This window comes from Tauraco erythrolophus, chromosome 11 (assembly GCF_009769465.1).
Source record: "Tauraco erythrolophus isolate bTauEry1 chromosome 11, bTauEry1.pri, whole genome shotgun sequence".
NCBI lineage: Eukaryota > Metazoa > Chordata > Aves > Musophagiformes > Musophagidae > Tauraco > Tauraco erythrolophus.
In genome coordinates, this window is record NC_141475.1 from 17,965,758 (window position 1) to 17,983,707 (window position 17,950).

General features: G+C 49.7%; 1 protein-coding gene across 1 annotated transcript in view; it reads right to left on the reverse strand.

The window, feature by feature from the left end:
• Window positions 1-17,620, reverse strand: part of LPP (LIM domain containing preferred translocation partner in lipoma) — a 348,054-nt gene extending 330,434 nt beyond the window's left edge. The window contains exon 1 of the mRNA XM_086618391.1: window positions 17,588-17,620. The gene's annotated coding sequence lies outside the window, so the exon portion shown is untranslated. The remainder of the gene's footprint in view (window positions 1-17,587) is intronic.
• Window positions 17,621-17,950: the final 330 nt, after the last annotated feature.

Sequence of the window (17,950 nt, forward strand, 5' to 3'; positions counted from 1 at the left end):
TTTTGAGAAAGGAGCCATTTATACCAAATATAGATTTAAAATTCCAGAGCAATTCTGACAAGACCTCCTAACTGCTCTTACCACATTTTAAAACTAGGAGGACCACAGATGCCTGTGGATGCATCCATCTTCTGAAGAGGAAAGTACCATTGCTTGCATGATCTACATCTATGATCATCATCATAGATGGAGACTGAAACATACAGAAAATATACTAAAAAGTTGGTTTAGCTCCTAAATTACTCTGACTTCAACTGGAAGCCTTCCATGAGAATTCTGTGGATTACCCTCTCCCCAAAGGAGCTTTATTAGTTGCCTGTAAAAGAGGACTGTGATTTATCACGTAACTTCTTTCAGTGCAGTAAGTACAAGTATTGTCATGTCTTTTATCCTCTAATTAAGAATAAAAACGCTTTAGCCGCTCCATGCCACTTTCTCTTGGCCTGGAGAAGTAAATACACTGGACTTACACTGCATTTCCTTTATTATTTGCCTATAGCACCAACCATGCGAAATTGCACCCCTGGACCTGTACAATTTGGTTCTCTTTGACTGCATTGCTGTTTCTCAGGGGAAAGAAAGAAGCTTTTGGTTTGCAGAATGGAAACACAATTGCACATCTCAGCACCTTTACTGGATCTCATCAGTACTAACAGGGAGAGATCACGATTTTTCCCATGTACCTGATGGTTTCTCAGCACAAAGTTTTCTTGGGTACTAATTCTCTGTGTTCTTCCAAGAGTTTGCCACACGATACCCTCCAGCTCACTGCACGTGAGCACCCCATTTTGGAAGAGTACGTACCTATTTGTTTGAAACATTAGCTACGGTGTGTAAGCGCAACATCGCACTAAAGCTACAAAACACTTGAGACCAAGAAAAGCTTTTCAACCTTCTCCCATCTCACTGGTGTGATTCACAGGAGCACCCTAACAGTGTAACACCCCTATCACACCTGTCCTCGCCTACTCCTATCCTACCATACTAAGCTTGTCAGCAGGAATTTTGTCACCAGACTTGAAGCCAACATTTGTGTCATCAAGCCAAGTGTTTTTATTTTTTTACTTGGTGACAGCGAAAAACAGAAAGGAACTGCAGAAGCTTTGGGAGACAGAGATCTCTCCAGGACTTGCCAGCTGATATTTTCAAAGACTGACTTGGCACAGCATTAAGGAAGCCAGCATCCAACATGCAAGCAAGACCAGATCCATGCTAGCCATCAGCCAGGCTCAAGGAGAGTTAGTGATTGCAGTCAAAAGACAGAAGGGAGAGGAGGAGAAAGACAGACAGACTAATCCCACACCTGTCACAAGAGGTACAGCCACACACCTGGTCACCACGCAAGAAGAAAACAGAGAATAAAGCGAGGGAGGACCTCTGTGAGCAACAGCAACATCTCAGACAGCAGCAGCCATGCACAAGTCAGTGCTCACCAAGACTAACCACGCAGCAGTGCGTGAGATACCACACTTGGTCTTCAGCCCAGAGACAGGAGATGCGCGTGGGAGGCTGCATGGGCAGAGCTGGCAAGTGAAGACTATGTCCTATCAAGCCTGCAAACCTGCACATTGCAGACAGAGGCTCACAGCAGCCTCGCAGAAGCCGTTCACCTGTAGCCATCATATATCTAGTTACAACTCCAGAAACACAGCAGACTTGATCATCAGACCTTTATCAGCATTTACAGAGACCAGAGAAGGTCAAGAGAGTCATCAACCAGGAACAGGGGACAAGCACAGCAAGCTCAATGGGAACTTGACAGGCCAAGAATGACCACCCTCACAGAGGACCAAGGAGAGCTCGCCCGTGTCGCCCTCTCTTTCTGAGGCTCTCAAAGATGACAAAACCTCTGACCTTTGATTAAACCACACTATTCTCAGAAGAGGGGGCGGCTTAGGGGCTCGGGGACTCAATAAGAAACTATTTATTTCAAGGTCGTGGGTTCATACTCTCTTCAAGTTCTTTTTTCCTAGTTAATTAAAACAGGGGACTCGATCTGCATTAAAAAAACCTGTTACTATGCGCACAGCCAGATGCTGCCCCATGAAACAGGCAGATTCAGAAAATTTGCCCCTCTGCTGCTCCTCGCAAGCCGCACAGCCCAGTACAGAGACTTTGGGAACGCTCCCCCTGCAAAGTGAACACAACTCGCTCTTGCACCCAGGGTAGCAAAGCAGGGGAGGGGACCGCAGGCACGGCTGCGTCGCCAGCCCCCAGCAGCAGCTTGGGCACATCTCCATAAGGAACACTACAGATGGAGCTGATCCCACCCCAGCCTCCTGATCCAGCCTCTGTGCCTGGGAGACTTCTGCCCATCCCTGTACCACCGCTTTGAGAGGAGGTAGGTTCACCCAGTGACCACTGCCTAGACAGCTCTTCCTCCTACACCAGCTGGTGCTCAGAGGCCAAAATCCCACCATAAGGTCATGGTGGGATTAAGTAGCAAGACTGGAGATGTGCTTCTGCTTTTGCACACACCATGCCAACAGCATCCACAGGGCTCCCGCCCTTGCTGCCCAGGAGCCTGACCACTTTGGACTGGACATCTTCCAGCCCTCAACCCAGTGGTGACATCAGACAGCCCCTCTGATTTGCACTGAGGAGTAAGAACACTTGCACAGATGCTTAGGAGCAGCTGAAGGGAGGAGACCCTCTGTCCTCCTCCAGCTGTGGGTTCAGTCCCAACAGTGACAGAAACGTGACAAACGCAGAGGTCGAGCAAACGGGGAGGAGAGAGGACACCTTCCACTGCATCATCAGGCCCAGAACAATGCATGAATCAAAGTTAATGTGTATCTGAAACCAATTACTGATAGAAACCAAACTATCTAAGAACTCCAGCTGCTGCGTTCAGGGTTCCTGGTACTGAGCACAGACACAACCAAAACCTTTTTTGTTGTTGTTATTGGTGGTTTTTAGCCCATAAAAAGTCAAAGATAAAAACGTGCTCCTGCACACGGGGCGCACACACTCGCCTCTGTCACCCTTAGCAGCTTCCCACTGAAAAAACACAACCCCCCCAAATGCAACTATCAGCTTTCATTAACTTTTCACTAACTCCGTGCTGTTCCTGCATTTACCCTTTGGTCCAAGCGCAGAGGAAGGGTTCAAGCACAAACTCCCCAATGCATCGGGACGGAGCTGCCGGCCCTGCCAGGCACTGTGGCAAAATGGAGGGGTCCGGAAACAAACGAGAGGCAAGCGGAGTTTCCTTCCATTCACTAAAGATGGTAATTATTTTGGAGAGGACCGCATATCCTTTTGGCTTTTAATTAGCGGCAAACCAAGTCAACCTCGGTTCATAGGAGTGAGAAACTATTAGGGGCTACGGATCCGCAGCCAAGGAAAACAAGCCTGTACCGGTCCTTCACCCCCAGAATAACTTCTGATTGTCAAGCACAGTTACCAGGGGAATGAATAGCTGCTCCAACAAGCTCCTCACTCAATTAAACTAATGCAGACAAAAAGGCCAGGCAGCAGCAGCAGCCGCCCAGGGTGAGTCAGATGCACACACCGGGCACACAGGCAGCAACTGCAGCAGGTTCAGAGGGACAAGGGAGAGGAAGAGCGGCCTGCAGCCTCCATCACAGCAGAAGACACCCAAGGCTTCTCCTTGAGATACTGAATGGCAAAAACTGGTGGGGTCTGTGCCCTGGGGAGATTTCAAGAGCTTCAGCTGAGAAGACAGAAGCACACCCTGGTATCCTGAGCTGTCATCCATATTTAACAGAAACAGATAAAGATCCGAGTGAGGAAACACCTACAGAAAGTCTTTGATTTATTAGTAATCCAGGACTATCCTCTCACTGACTCTCCCTCCACTCAGCAGTCTTATAAATATAACTCTGCCTGAAAAATCAGGACAGCCATCAAGTCAGAGCACAAAATAGAGGCCAGGAGAAACAAGCACAATCCTTGGCCCTTCTTGAACAAGAGAGGCAAGCATCTGAAGCATCCCAATCATCTTTCAACGCACCCAGGAAAAAAAGTCAGATGCAGTAGAAGCTCCTTTTTGCTCTTCGTTGCTCTTTGCAGACCAGCTGTTGGGGCACTGATGATCCATACGAAAAGGATCAATTCCTTTTTCCCCCCCGCTTATGCAGCTGAATTTTATTAAGAGGATCATTACAGATCTTGGAGGCTACGGTGATATGCAGAGGCCTTCCTTGCCCTTCACTCCTCTGATGTGCTATAGTTGAATTTTCTCTTTGGATAGCTCACCAAATATCGGGTTTTTTTAGGGGAAAGCAAAGCATGAAGCAGCTTCTAGCCCATGCAACACTATGCAAATTTATCCTGGTAAAAAAAGGCTTCAAGACATGCATTATCCAAGACCTCTGAATACTCCAGACAGGCAAGGTTACTGATGTGGAGTTCCCTGGTCCTCAGTTTGTTATCTCCAGCAGCAGGCTGGGGCAGCATTGCATGGTGGGACAGAGCAGGAACAGCCAGGACAGGAATTGCAAACTGCAGAGTCCAGAGGCAACTCCAGAATAAACTGCTGCTTCATCAACATGCATCCATGTAACTTGCTTGACCTTGGAGGTATCACGAATCTTACAACTAAACGTTCACGTTTTGGGAAAGACAGGGAGGCAAGCAAAGGATTCAGGCCAGCCAGGAGCATTGTGTCTTCGCACGCCACCGACCAGGAGGTGGGCAGGTCAGCATGCGGACAACGGCAAGCAAAATCCATGGCTCTCTCCTTTCAATCGGATTTTAATAATGTGTGAGAGTGGAAACACAGGGCTAAATCCCATTCCCCCTCAAAAGCTAAAGGAAGTCATGTCTTTGATTTCAATGGAAACACAGCTGAAGGCAGCACAAGCCACTGTGGTCGGACCAGCCCGACATGGCGGTGGCAGGTGCTCTGCAAAGCTGAGCTGCACCCACACAGCCAGCAGCACGCCCAGCTTAGACGGGCTCTTCCAGCAGGTGTTATTTGAACCCCGGGCATCTCTCTAGCAAAGTGCAATGACATTTAACTTCCTTGTGGGCTCAGCAGGATGCCAAACATCTGTTGGGATTAGTTGGCTGATTTTTGTAAAGCACACACGAATGCTATCGTAAGGAAGGGGCTGACCTATTTATGGATGGGAGTGCTGGACCGAGACCCAAACGCGCATATTGTATTCGCACATATGGCTGTATCTCCCCTGCCAGACTTCACTGTCTGAAACTAGGATGGAGGCATGAGGTGTTACCTATAGCTTACAGCCCACTTTTGGCCACGGCTAATTTAAGTGAGTCATACTGCTCTCCTCCACCACTTCACTCTGTCCAGTTGCACAACTGAATTTTGTTAACGAGCTGGGGGTTGGTGCAGCTCTACCAGGAGCCCCCAAATGCCATAAGGGTTGCCCTTTGCAGGAGAAACCCACCTTTGGGAGCCTCCACCCCACTCCCTTAAGCCCCACCAGGGCTGAAGATCACAGACTCTCAACCCACAGATCTGCAGCAAGGTCCCAGAGGCCAAGCTGCAGTCACCCAAATTCCTCGTGGCAAGGCACTTTGCATCAAGTTTCACATTTCTCTCCGGTGTCCCTCCCTCCTACACAGGCCTCCTGTGACTAAGGGCTGAGGAATGAGACAGTGAGCGTGCATGGCTCAGAAACCACAGCGATAAACAGACATGAGGGAGATGAGCTCCCCAGGAAGGACAGGGAAGAGCCCAAGTAGGTTTCAGATGGAACCAAGCACGTTTGCTAAAGGGATTATAGGTGGCAGCGGCTTGTGATAGCAGAGCCACAGGAGCTGTACATTCCCAGGATACAGAATTGCTTTGCACCAAGTTGCAAGTCCAAGACATATATCTTTGCTCTGCCAGGAGCAACTGCTCCCCTTTCTTCTGCAGATACATTTCAATACTTATCAGGTCTCCATCTTAGTAACGTTTTGCTAACACAAACTTTTTACATCCTTTTCATCTTCCCTCACAATGAGTCTCTACATCCCCAAGTCAATCGCTCTGCTCTTCTGTCACCATTCTGTGCTTTACCTTCATCTCCCAGGGCAGGAGCTCCTCCGACCCACATGCCACCCCCCAGGTGCAGTCTGTGCTCTCTGCTCAGGTTCACAGGACTTGAACATTCACGGTCTGGCAGACTCATTACAAGCGGCAGGCTCAGCCCGAGATGCTACAAGACAAATTTAGAGTGTTGTCTGCAGGATAAAAAAGCAAAAACCAAGAAGGATGAACAGGAGATCACAAACATACTAATACTATACCCAGAATTACTCATGTCTTTCATTGGATGGCTAGGCCTTGTCTTGTTCTGGAGATGAAGGGCATCTGGAATCACTTCCATTACATGTCTGGTAGAATATGCACAACAAACACGCAGAAAACATTCCCACCCTAGCAGGTGCATCCACCAAGACAGCTGGAACTAAACCAAATGATCCGATGTGAGACTTTCTGATAATACACAGCTACCTTTGTACCTTCAGTTCCACCCATGAAATTGACCACACCCTTAATCAGGTATGAATCAAATCATCTCAGACACAAGAAGTTTATCTGCTGTTTCAAAAACCCATAAGGTTGTTCGTGCCTCACCTCACCGCACTTCACCTTCGAGGGACAGGGAGCAGCTGACGCCAGGAGACAGTCACCCTGAACACAACAAAGCTGGAGCAGAATGCTTTTGCTAGGACTTCTTGCACATGATGGCATGACCCAAGAGTTAAAACACCATCTCAGGTGTGCAAGGGCAGACAGACTGGAGGCTTGGGCTACAGCATCCAGGGAGCACCAGGAGACAGGGAACCAGAGTGGTGCGGGTATGGGTATGACACCCTGCTGAGTAGCCTGACCCCAGACAAGGAGGGGCACCACCAGCACAGCTGACTATTGTAACACAGCAGAGCACGAGTCCCCTCTTTTTCCCCCCAGGGTACATAACAGCACGGCAATACACCAGGCGGTGCAAGGGCGAGGTGATGCCAACCCATCTGCCTTGCTTCCTCCGAGAGATCCAATACCCACCTGTAAAACATTGACCACAAAACACTGCCCATAGGTCACGCGTGTAATGAAGGATGGGATCAAACTTCACGCAGAACAACTTACAAATGAACCCACCCTACAGGGATCCTCACGTGTAGCAAGCCAACGAGCTCCGCTCTCGTAGCTCCCTCTCCTCCCACTTTACTACGCAGTCCTTAAAGACTTCTCCACCCATTTCCCCAGCCTCCACTCACAGCTCTCCCACGAAACACACCGTGCCAAGTGATGGAAGGAGGCTCACAGGTACTCCATCAGATGCCATCCTGTCACCCAGACACTTTGAGTACCTGGGTGAGAGAAGTGCCTTGCAAAGACATGCTAATTTATGGTGTTTTAAGTTCACTTGCTGCTCTGGCCTCATTCCCAAATTTTGTATGCCAAGGAAGACCGTTGAAGAGGCGTTACGTGCCAAGAACGCCACAGTCATCATAGATTCATAGATTTCTAGGTTGGAAAAGACCTTAGAGATCATCGAGTCCAACCATCCCTAATCCCCATTAAACCATATTCTCAAGTAGCTCATCCACCCTATTCTTAAACACATCCAGGGATGGGGACTCAACCACCTCCCTGGGCAGCTTATTCCAGTGGCTGACAACCCTTTCAGAGAAGAAATACTTCCTAACATCCAACCTGAATCTCCCCTGACTAAGCTTATGCCCATTTCCTCTTGTTCTATCACCCATCACTAATGTAAAGAGCCCTTCCCCTACCTCCCCACCATCTTTTCTCAAGTATTTATAGGCCGTAATCAGGTCTCCCCTCAGCCTCCTCTTCTCCAGGCTAAACAGCCCCAACTCCCTCAGCCGCTCCTCATAAGTTTTATTTTCCAGCCCCTTGACCAGTTTAGTCGCCCTTCTTTGGACTCGCTCCAGGAGCTCAATATCTCTCTTAAAGCGAGGGGCCCAAAACTGGACACAATATTCCAGGTGCGGCCTCACCAGTGCCGAGTACAGGGGCAGGATCACTTCCCTGCTCCTGCTGGTCACACTATTCTTGATACACGCCAGTATCCCATTGGCCTTTTTGGCCACCTGGGCACACTGCTGGCTCATATCAAGCCGGTAGTCAACCAACACCCCCAGGTCCTTCTCCGCCAGGCAGCTCTCCAGCCACTCCTCCCCGAGCCTATAGCGATGCTTGGGGTTTTTATACCCCAAGTGAAGGACCCTGCACTTGGCCTTATTAAAGCTCATGCCGTTGGCCTCAGCCCAACGATCCAGTCTGTTCAAATCCCTCTGAAGGGCCTCCCTACCCTCGAGCAGATCGACACAGCCTCCCAGCTTGGTGTCGTCCGCAAATTTACTGAGGGTACATTCAATCCCCTCATCCAGGTCATTGATAAAGATGTTAAACAGAACTGGACCCAGCACTGAGCCCTGGGAAACCCCACTGGTGACTGGCCTCCAGCCGGATTTAGCCCCATTTACCACCACTCTTTGGGCCCGGCCATCCAGCCAGTTTTTAACCCAAAGGAGGGTGTACCTATCCAGGCCAGCAGTTACCAGTTTCTCCACCAGAACACTATGAGAAACTGTATCAAAGGCTTTACTGAGGTCCAGGAAAACTACATCCACAGCCCTTCCCTCGTCAACCAGGCGGGTCACCCTGTCATAGAAGGTGATCAGGTTTGATTGGCAAGACCTGCCTTTCATAAACCCATGTTGACTGGGCCTGATCACCCAGTTAACCTGTATGTGCTCATTAATAGCACTCAAGATAACCTGTTCCATGACTTTGCCCGTCACCGAGGTCAGACTGACAGGCCTGTAGTTCCCCGGATCCTCCTTCCGCCCTTTTTTGTAAATGGGGGTAACATCCGCCAGCCTCCAGTCCAGCGGAACTTCCCCAGTGAGCCAAGACTGCCCAAAGATAATCCCTGCAACCACGTGGAGGTCAAAGGCATTATTTGTAACTTCCAAAAATACACTTTTGCCCCACAATTTGTCACTCAATGCCATTGTGAGAGGCTTGCAACTTGTCTGCTTTACTCACAGTATGATCTCCTGTGCTTGCAGGAGGCTATGGCCATTCTGCATGCCACAGCACCGTTCCAGAAGAAAAGCAGCCAGACATCTCCCCAGATAACTTTAACCCTTTTGCCCACCATTCCTTCCCCATCCGTCTGCCTTTGAAGCAAACGAGGATTCTGGAGCAGGACAGTGCTTAAACACTTGCTTATCTTTAGGCACACAAGTAGCTGCAGAGAGTTCAGCTGAATTACTCACACACTTGAATTTCAGACTTACTGTGCAGAAGGTTCACCAAGACCTCCTTAAATGGCAAAGACATAGCACTGTGTTTTCCAAGCTCAGCCCTCAGGAACCCAAGAAAGAAACGGACCCTCTGAAAAAAACACTGAAGTGGAACTGTGCTAGGGAAGGCATAATTCTCATTCTCTCAAAAATATAGCCTGCTGGATCAGAAATGATGGAGAACCACCACAGCTCTAAAGAAAGCTTAAAATACTCTAAAACACAGCAGTCTTGCTGTACATGGGAAAACAAGCCACTGAGGAAGCATCCTGCAGACGATGTGAAGTGCCCATTATCCTTGTTCTACTCCTTGAAATATGTTTTTATACATAAATACTACCTGGACCTTAACCATTTTTGTGGCTCATTTCTGGACCTCCCCACCACCACATTTCAGATTCCACAGCATTAAGCTGCCCGGGTTTCTAAATGCCAGAGGCAAAGGCCAGCTTCCATACTCAGCTGGGCATTTCAGTACCCTCACAAGATAAGTACAGGTCTTGCCCCCAAGTCAAGGATGATAATGAAAATGCATATGAGGCAGGTAAAAGCAGAAAAGATGGGGGAGATGGACTGTAAAGATAGGCATAACTGAAATAAATGGTTCAGAGTAATCTCCAGAGTTGGGTGGAAAGGATGCTAACTTCAGTCTGTAATCACAAACAATTCTTTTCAACCATTTCTGTTTGATTATTGGTTATGACTGCAAGCAAAGGAGAACAACCTTGGTCTAACTGGCTTTTTTCATCGTCCCATCAGTAAAATGGCAGGAATTCTTTTCCTTCACCTTGGGAAGGCACTGCAAAAATAGTCACCCCAACTTGCAAAGCGCTCCAATGAAAGAGCTAAGAGCACTCCAGAAAAGCACAACAGGAAATTCGCAATTCTGCATTCAGTCCCCAGTTTAACTAGTATGTAGTAAACAAGGCTTGGGGCCACACACTGCACAAAGAAAAGAAACTGAATAGCTGCTCATTAAGTATCACCTTCCACTCTGGGCACAAAGACTAGGTGCTCTAGCAATTAAGTGGCTATATCATAATACTTGCTTGCAGTGAGGGGCAAATTAAGGTTTTATCTACGACCTTCCTGCTGGCACTTCGTAGCTGTGGAGCAGTTGGACTTTGCAACTTTAACACTATTCTTTTAACCCAGTGCATTGCTCATAATTAACTACAGGACTGCCACGTGGCTGCTGCAATCACTATCTGTTCCTCTTGGGAAATCCAGATTAAAGGCTTGTCTTGGCCACAGTAATAGCTCGGGGTATCTCTCAGGATTCACCCAAATCCATGAAAAGCAAATCGAGTCTCTACCTCAAGAGACAAGGAGCGTTTAATTCAAGCCAGCTGATCTCCCTCGGGGCTGAGCTGAAGCAGGAACACCGCTGACACCCAGGCGAGCAAGGCGGGGGAGATGCAGCAGCTGGAGTTAGAACCACTTGCCAGCTGCTAATCCAATCACTCTCCCAACCCAGTCACTGCATGCCATGCACTGTCTGGGAGACTCCTCTCTTTCATTCAAGCTTGCCTCATTAAGTGGAGTAATTTAAGTCTGTTACAGTGAGGTAATAAACTGCTGAAACAGAGGGGGCTCCTTAGGGTACGTGCACGCAGCACATTGAAGATGCAAATGCAAGTTACCGAGATACAAACCGCAGCAGTTGGGGTTCAACAAACACAGCAAGTGCAGCAGGACCACCGGTAAGTCACCTGTGAAGCACCCCAAGTTTCTCTTCCAAAAAACAAGAAATAAACCTCGCCAACCTGAGTTTCATGCATCCACATTGCTGAAAAAGCCCTAGAGGAGATATTTTAAATTTCCTCTGTTATGCTTAACTAAGGCTTGGAGCTGGACCACTTTTAGCCCATCATGCAGCAAACCCCTACCCACCCTACTGGGCTCCACAGCCCCTTCTGCAAGGTCTGTGGCACAATCTGTCAGCCTCCTCCATCCATCCATCCATCCACCCTGCCTTCACCCAGCTTGCTCCCACAGGAGAGCAGCTGGGTCCTGAGGACCATTATGGTCCCCAGCTGCGCAGCCCTGGCAGGCGCCTTCCAGCTGAAGGAGAGATCAGGACCACGAGTAGAGGAAGAGGAGACAACTGCAGCTCCCCACAACGAGATTCACTGGCCTAAGGCGGGGGGCGGGGGGGCAGGGTGTTACAAATTGATGCATAAACAAGACCTGGCTCTGTAATTTGGAGCTAACAGGGTAGTTTACTGAATGTTAATTAAATCCTCAGTGCTTGTTACCAACTGTGGAGATAAACTTATTTTTAAATTAAATAAGCAATAAATGCTTAGATGAGCTTCTATTAAATTTCACCCAGTGAATGAAGTATGTGGGGCTTTTAATAGACATTAAGCAAGATAGTTATGGAAAGTTAGTTGATATTTTATTACCTAAAGATAATGGCCATATTAAATCTCAACTAACTATTCCACTGGCAGCACAATCATCCAAGACTTGGCGGAAGTTTGCCTGCCTTGAAGCATCACTGGGCAGCAGTAGCAGGTGGAGGAAGGCAGCCAAGTGCTGAATGGCACCTACTTAGAGGATGCTCAAGTGCATAAGCCCACTTAGGCACAAAATGGGATCTCTCCCAGATGGATCTGGAAATCCCAAAGAGGGCTGACAGGGGCTCTCACAGAAACAAAGCTGGAATAAATCAAAGACCTTCAAGCATCCCAACCCCCCTAAACCAAATGAAGCAATTTATGGGGTTACTGAGGATTCACTGTATTACAAGGTTTCCCTATAGCATCAAGGGCAACAGAAAACATTCTCCCCAACAGCCTGCAATGCTCAAAAGCTTGTATCTTTTTCTAAGAAAAGGTTATCAGCAGCCCACAACTCCACCGATGTTTGTTTTCCTTTCCTGAGCATATTGCAATAGTTTGGGAGTGCTTCCGAGTGACTCACATGTGTGTCACTGTCACCCACAGATCCCAACAACAGATACTGACAGTCTAAGATGACAGAGACTTGCTGACAGCGACTTAAAAATGATCATTTTCATGCCAGCTCTTGCGCTTGCTCAGAACGTGATCGAAAACAGCTCTTTGAGATAAAAGCAGAATCTCCACTGAGGTGTCTCTACCAGTAACCTTAATCTCAATGATTAAGTGTGGGCAGAGGGGTTTGGTTTTTTCTTTTTCATGTCTGGATTGGAAACATCGCAAGCCCTACCTGCCTGCCCTGCCGTGCCATGCCCAGAAGCAGGAGGAATGGAAAGAGCCGAGCCCTGCACCCTGCCAACCCTCGATTCTTGGGCAGGCATAAGCTCTCTAAAAGCTTTTAAACTGTGTGGGGTTTTTCTGGTCTGTGGTTTTCAGTTTTATTTGTTGTTTTCTTTTCTCTGTTTGTTTCTATTTTACAAAACAAAAAGCTCCCTAAGTTAAAAAAGAGGAAAACACAGAGCTCTTCTCACTTTACTGATGCTCTCCCTCCAGCATCCCAATGTGCACATGAAAGCCCAATTGAAACATCTTCCCCTCTGATCCCTCCTCTGGAACCGTTGTTGGTAAAGTTATTTCAAGTCCCATATTTTCCTACACAGAACCCGCACTCTTTAAAGGTATTGTTCCTTGTGAATCTGTCCTTCAGATAACCCACATCCTTAGATAAACTATGGTTTCCGTCTCCCCCACTCCTGCCCACTTTTGAAGCGTGGCTGCAGTTCCAGTAAACTCTCTAGCTTTTAGCAGAGCTACCCTGCTACAAGAGCGAGAACAAAGGGAGATGATGAAGCCACTGGGGTAAGAAAGCAGCCTGGGGAGGACCGAAAGCAGGCAAGAGCATTGCTCACACGTGCACACGGCAAACACAGATGCTGCATCCCAGACCTCCGGCAGGTCACGTAGGCTTGGTATTCATATTGCTTCCCTGAAGACATCTCTCCATCAAAAAAATAACATACCTAAAAAGTACAGATGTACCTAAAGGAAATGCATATTTCATCATTATCCCAATGCCATCTTTAAAACCTCTCTGTGTATCTACAGGGACTTCCCTCCACCCAAAGGGATTACTGGAGCTGCCACCAACCGCACCAGGAAGAACATGGATGACCAGACGAAAGTGAAACCCAGCGTGGTCCAGGGCCAGCCGGAGCAGAGGGTGCGGGTGCTGCCCAGAGCCACGTCAGGGCCCGCAGAGTTTCTTAAGAGAAAGACAGAGCTGTGTGGTTCAGGCTTTCAGACACTTGACAAGGAACGAAATGCCACCGAGGATGCATTGTTCACACAACCACGATGGGCAAAGGAATAGAGAAACCATTGTGGGCAGCCTGAGGGTATCTGTTTCCACAGACGCACAGAAACTGTCTTCTTGCAAACAATTTGTCATCCACCCAAGCTACCACTTTTCTCCAGCTGTAGTCAGCAAGAGATGTTTCAGAGAAACCTGCACGAAACAGTCCCTTCTTTCCAACCAGATGTTTACAATATAAGAGCCACCACCATTAGCAGGTATAACTCTGAATGTACCTGACATTCATACAACTGTCTCATCTCCTTTTCCAGACGTGGCTAAATTCTTGCCTTCAGCAACATTCTGCATTATAAACAGCACCATTTAGTCAACAGGGAAAAGCACTTAATTTTGTTCATTTTGAATCAGCCACTTTTACCTTGGCTTGCATTGGTAGGAAGGAACAGGGATCCCTTCTCCACAGCACTGGTTGTTTCTGTGACACCTTTCATAGAATGGTTAGGATTGGAAGGGACCTCAAAGATCATCTAGTTCCAACCCCCCTGCCATGGGCAGGGAAATCCTCCACTACACCAGGTTGCCCAAAGCCTCAGTTTCTAACATGTCCTTTATACAGGAGCAATCCCAAACTACTGGTCAAACTCCTTGGATTTTCCAGCTCCCCAACTGTTCCTCTCCAAAACTGCATACACCAGGCTTCACTGATCAGAAAGGAGTCACTTAAGTTTTATAGTCAGGCATTAGATGGACAAACACAAGTAGCAATTTTAACAAACCAGGCAACCGTCAGGCTTTGAAACCAAGTGGCGTTTCCACTACAACCGTGAACCCCCACACTGAAATTTGTATGCATTATAATTAAAAATACATACTGATGATCATATTATACATTCAAAAGCACTCCAGCTCCACTGAGACTGTAGCTGACACTATTAGGTGCCTTGCAGAACTCACTAGTCCAGCTCTGGCACTTCACCTCTGAACATGCCATAGAAACAAGTGCTTTGGGGACAGACACACAGCTGAATCTTCTCTTCCATTATCTGAAAGCTTGAATTACACCGCACCAGTTCCTAATTCTGGTAAGACAGAGCCCATTACCTCTCACTAACACAGCACAGCTGAACACGATATTCAGAGCAATTCAGCTTTTGAGATCAGATGTGCTTTGCAAGTTTCCTTGAGAGAAGGCAGCTAAACTGCACAGCAACCTGGGATTTTTCTGTGCCCTAACTGTGATTGCCAGAATATGGGATCTGAAACCCGCTCCTGGCCCACCAGTTCAGAGGCAGGTTTTGCCAGTTTGCCCTGGTTTCACTAGAGCGCATCACAGACAACATCATCCAACACTTTTACCCCCCTAAAGCTGGGTGATCACTCATCCAAACAGTGACTAACAGGGACAGAACTCGCAGAGCTGCAGCCTGCACAGAGATGGGCATGCTCACCAGCATCCTGCCCCAACAGCTGGGCTGATCTCCAAGCATGCTCCAAAGGTGAAAATCTCACCTTGGTGCAACAGGAATTGGAGCTTCTCTCCCAGCTTGGTACCTGCCAGCTCATGGAGGGACAGCTGATACCAATCACTCCGGGTGAGCCACGGTGTGCACAATGGAGACATCTGCACAACAACAAAAGCAGTAATCCTCACCTGGGAACCCTGGAGGCTGCATAACAGCGATTCATGGCAGTTTGGACTGTACCTACAGAAGCTTCAATGAGACACAGTTTTAGCTTTGTTTTCCTGGATGTGTCCTCCGTTTCCACCCAGGAGTTTACCCAGGCAGCACATATGGTCTGCATACCCCTGACTGGGACCACTAGCAATGTGGGAGACATGAACAGCCATGACCTCCACACAACACACACGACAGGACTGACTTTTGGGAAGAGTGCCTTAAAAAAAAATTCACGCAAGTGCACAAGGAGCTCACTTTCACAGTCCAACAGACTCATTGCACACCTCCTACCTGCTACCAGACACCTCTCTCCCGCCAAAAGATCACCAAAAAGCCTATGGTGACCTTCAGCAACGCATGTGCTCCAAACAGGCCCTCCAACTGCCATGGTGGGAGAAGAGCCTAGAAGGACGAGAAGACATCTGATGGCAAGACAGCCCCAAGCACCGTTACCGACAGGGACTTAGCACTGCTGCTATCCTGAACCAGGTTCCCCCAACCTGGGGGCTTTTCCCAACACAAGCTGACTCAGGTGGAAAAAGAAAAATTGAAAGAAGCAATTAAAGGAAAACCATACATGAAACTCAACAATGAGAGGGCACCAGGCCTGAAGGTCCCATAGCAGCACCAGCATCTTGCCGGAGCCACGGGTAGGGGCTCACTGCCAGGTGACCCCACAGCCACCACTCACACTGTCACCTGCTGACAGCCCATCCCACAGGGAAAAATCCTGCAACAACAGCTAAACAATCAAAAGAAGGGAATAACTGAGCTAATAAATTTAGGAGCAATAGGGTGACAGGTCATGGAGGGGGCAGGGGGAGACAGCAGGCCAAGAGGCAGCGAGAAGTTTTCAACAGTAAATCTTTATCCTCAGATAGAAATATTTCGCCAAGGAAATCCCATATTCCAGAATATTATTTAGCCTTGCCTGGGCCAGTCCTGCTGCAGCAAGGGCAGGGATAACCAGAAAGTCCCTCACATCCCTACACTGTGCTGCTGCACAGTGGGCTGGGCAACACACAGAACAGCGAACAACATTTTCCAGCATGAACATGGTTGGTGATGTACGGACTAAATGCTGCATCCTGTTATCCAGTGTTCCTTTGTCTTCCTAATATCCCTTATCTGGAATTACTTGGTGAGTCAGCACCTGCTGCACCATCTAGCTCCCAGACATGCGGGAATCTCCCTCGCATACTCTCAGATCTTGCCCCAAAAATCATTCCTGGAGAGTATAAGCACAAACTCTACAGGTAAACGAGTCCAAGGAAGCAAAGAAATTGTCAACTCTAGAGTGTTTCCAAAAACTTAATACTTCCATACGAGACCTTGCATTTCACATGGATCAAAACCACTTTGTGCACAGCGGCCAAGGTGGGGTGGATGTGCAGGAGGACACACCAGCAAGCTCGACAGCTCCAGCAAGGGCTTGAAAGTTCTGTGTATCGGTCACAGAGCAAGGCAGAAAGATACCAAACAGGAACCCAAAAAATCAAACAACTGGGCCAAAAAGCCAACTTGTACAGGTGTAGAAAAACAAACAAACAAAAAATAATGAAAATAAAGCTAGAGAAACTAACGCTCGTTTGTTTCACCAGCAGGGCCAACCTGTACCTCGAGGTACAGCAGCCAGAGCAATTACAGCACGAGTTCCTCCATCACCACCACCCACTCCGGAGCACTGCCTTCTCCCCAGCGCAGCCCCAGGGCGTGGAGAGTACTCCCGAACAATGGCAGGAATAAAATTTGCCTGTTCAGAAGGGAAGGGCAAAAGAAGGGGGAGGGGGAAAAAAAAAAAAAGATTTTTTTTTTTTAAAAAAAAAAAAGCTCGGGGTGACGTAAGGGTGTGGGAAACTTTTACGTCCTTACCTGCTGGGAAGGGTGGGCCTCCCCTGGCGTATAAAAAGCTGCCAGGGCTTTACTCAACTTGTTATTTACTACCGAGCCCCGGCCGAGGGGCCGGCCGGCGCAAGGTGCGGCGGCGGAGCACTGCTGCTGCCGTTGCCCGGGCCAGGTGCACCTGCGGCCGGCAGCGCCGGCGCCCCCGAGCCCCGGTTGCCCGGGGGAGACCCCGGCCCGCGGGCAGCCCCCGCCCGGCGCGGAGGGGGAAGGTGGGCAGCGGGGCCGCTTAAGTACCGGGGAAGTTTCTCCCCCCTCCCCGCCCCGCACCCGGGAGCTGCCCCCGCCCCCTCGGCCGAGCTCGCACCGCACCGCACCGCGCCGGGCCGGGCCGGGCCGGGCCGTCCCCCCCCGGCGGCGGCCTCGGCGCCCCGGGCAGAGGGAGGAGCCAGGCGCGGCCCCCCCCCGGGCGGCCGGCAGCGCTCCCCGCCCCGGCCGGGGGCTCCAGCTGTTGCACAGCTGCCTCGGCGGGCGGAGGTGGGGGGGGGAAGAGGAAGGGGGCAAGTTATTATCTGCAACAATACCTCGGGGGGAGGAGGCAGCGGAGGCGAGCGCGGCGGCGGCAGCGGCGGGAGGAGGCGGCGGGGGGAGGTGGGGCCGGGGGCGGGGCCGGGGCCGCGACTGTGCCCGGGACCGCCCCGCCTCGCCCGCCCCTCGGCCCCGCCGCCGGCCCCTTCCGCCCGCCGGCCCCTTCGGCGCTCCGCGCAGCTGCCCCGTCGCGTCCCCCGGGCTGCCCCTCCCGCGGTCCCTGCTTCTGTACCCCCACCCCGCCGCATCCCCCCCGGCCTCCCCCCGCTCTGGGCAGCCCCTCCCGCGCTCCGCCCTCCCGCATCCCTCCCTCCGGTCCTTCTAGCCCCTCCCGCGCCCCTGTGCATACCCCCGGCCGC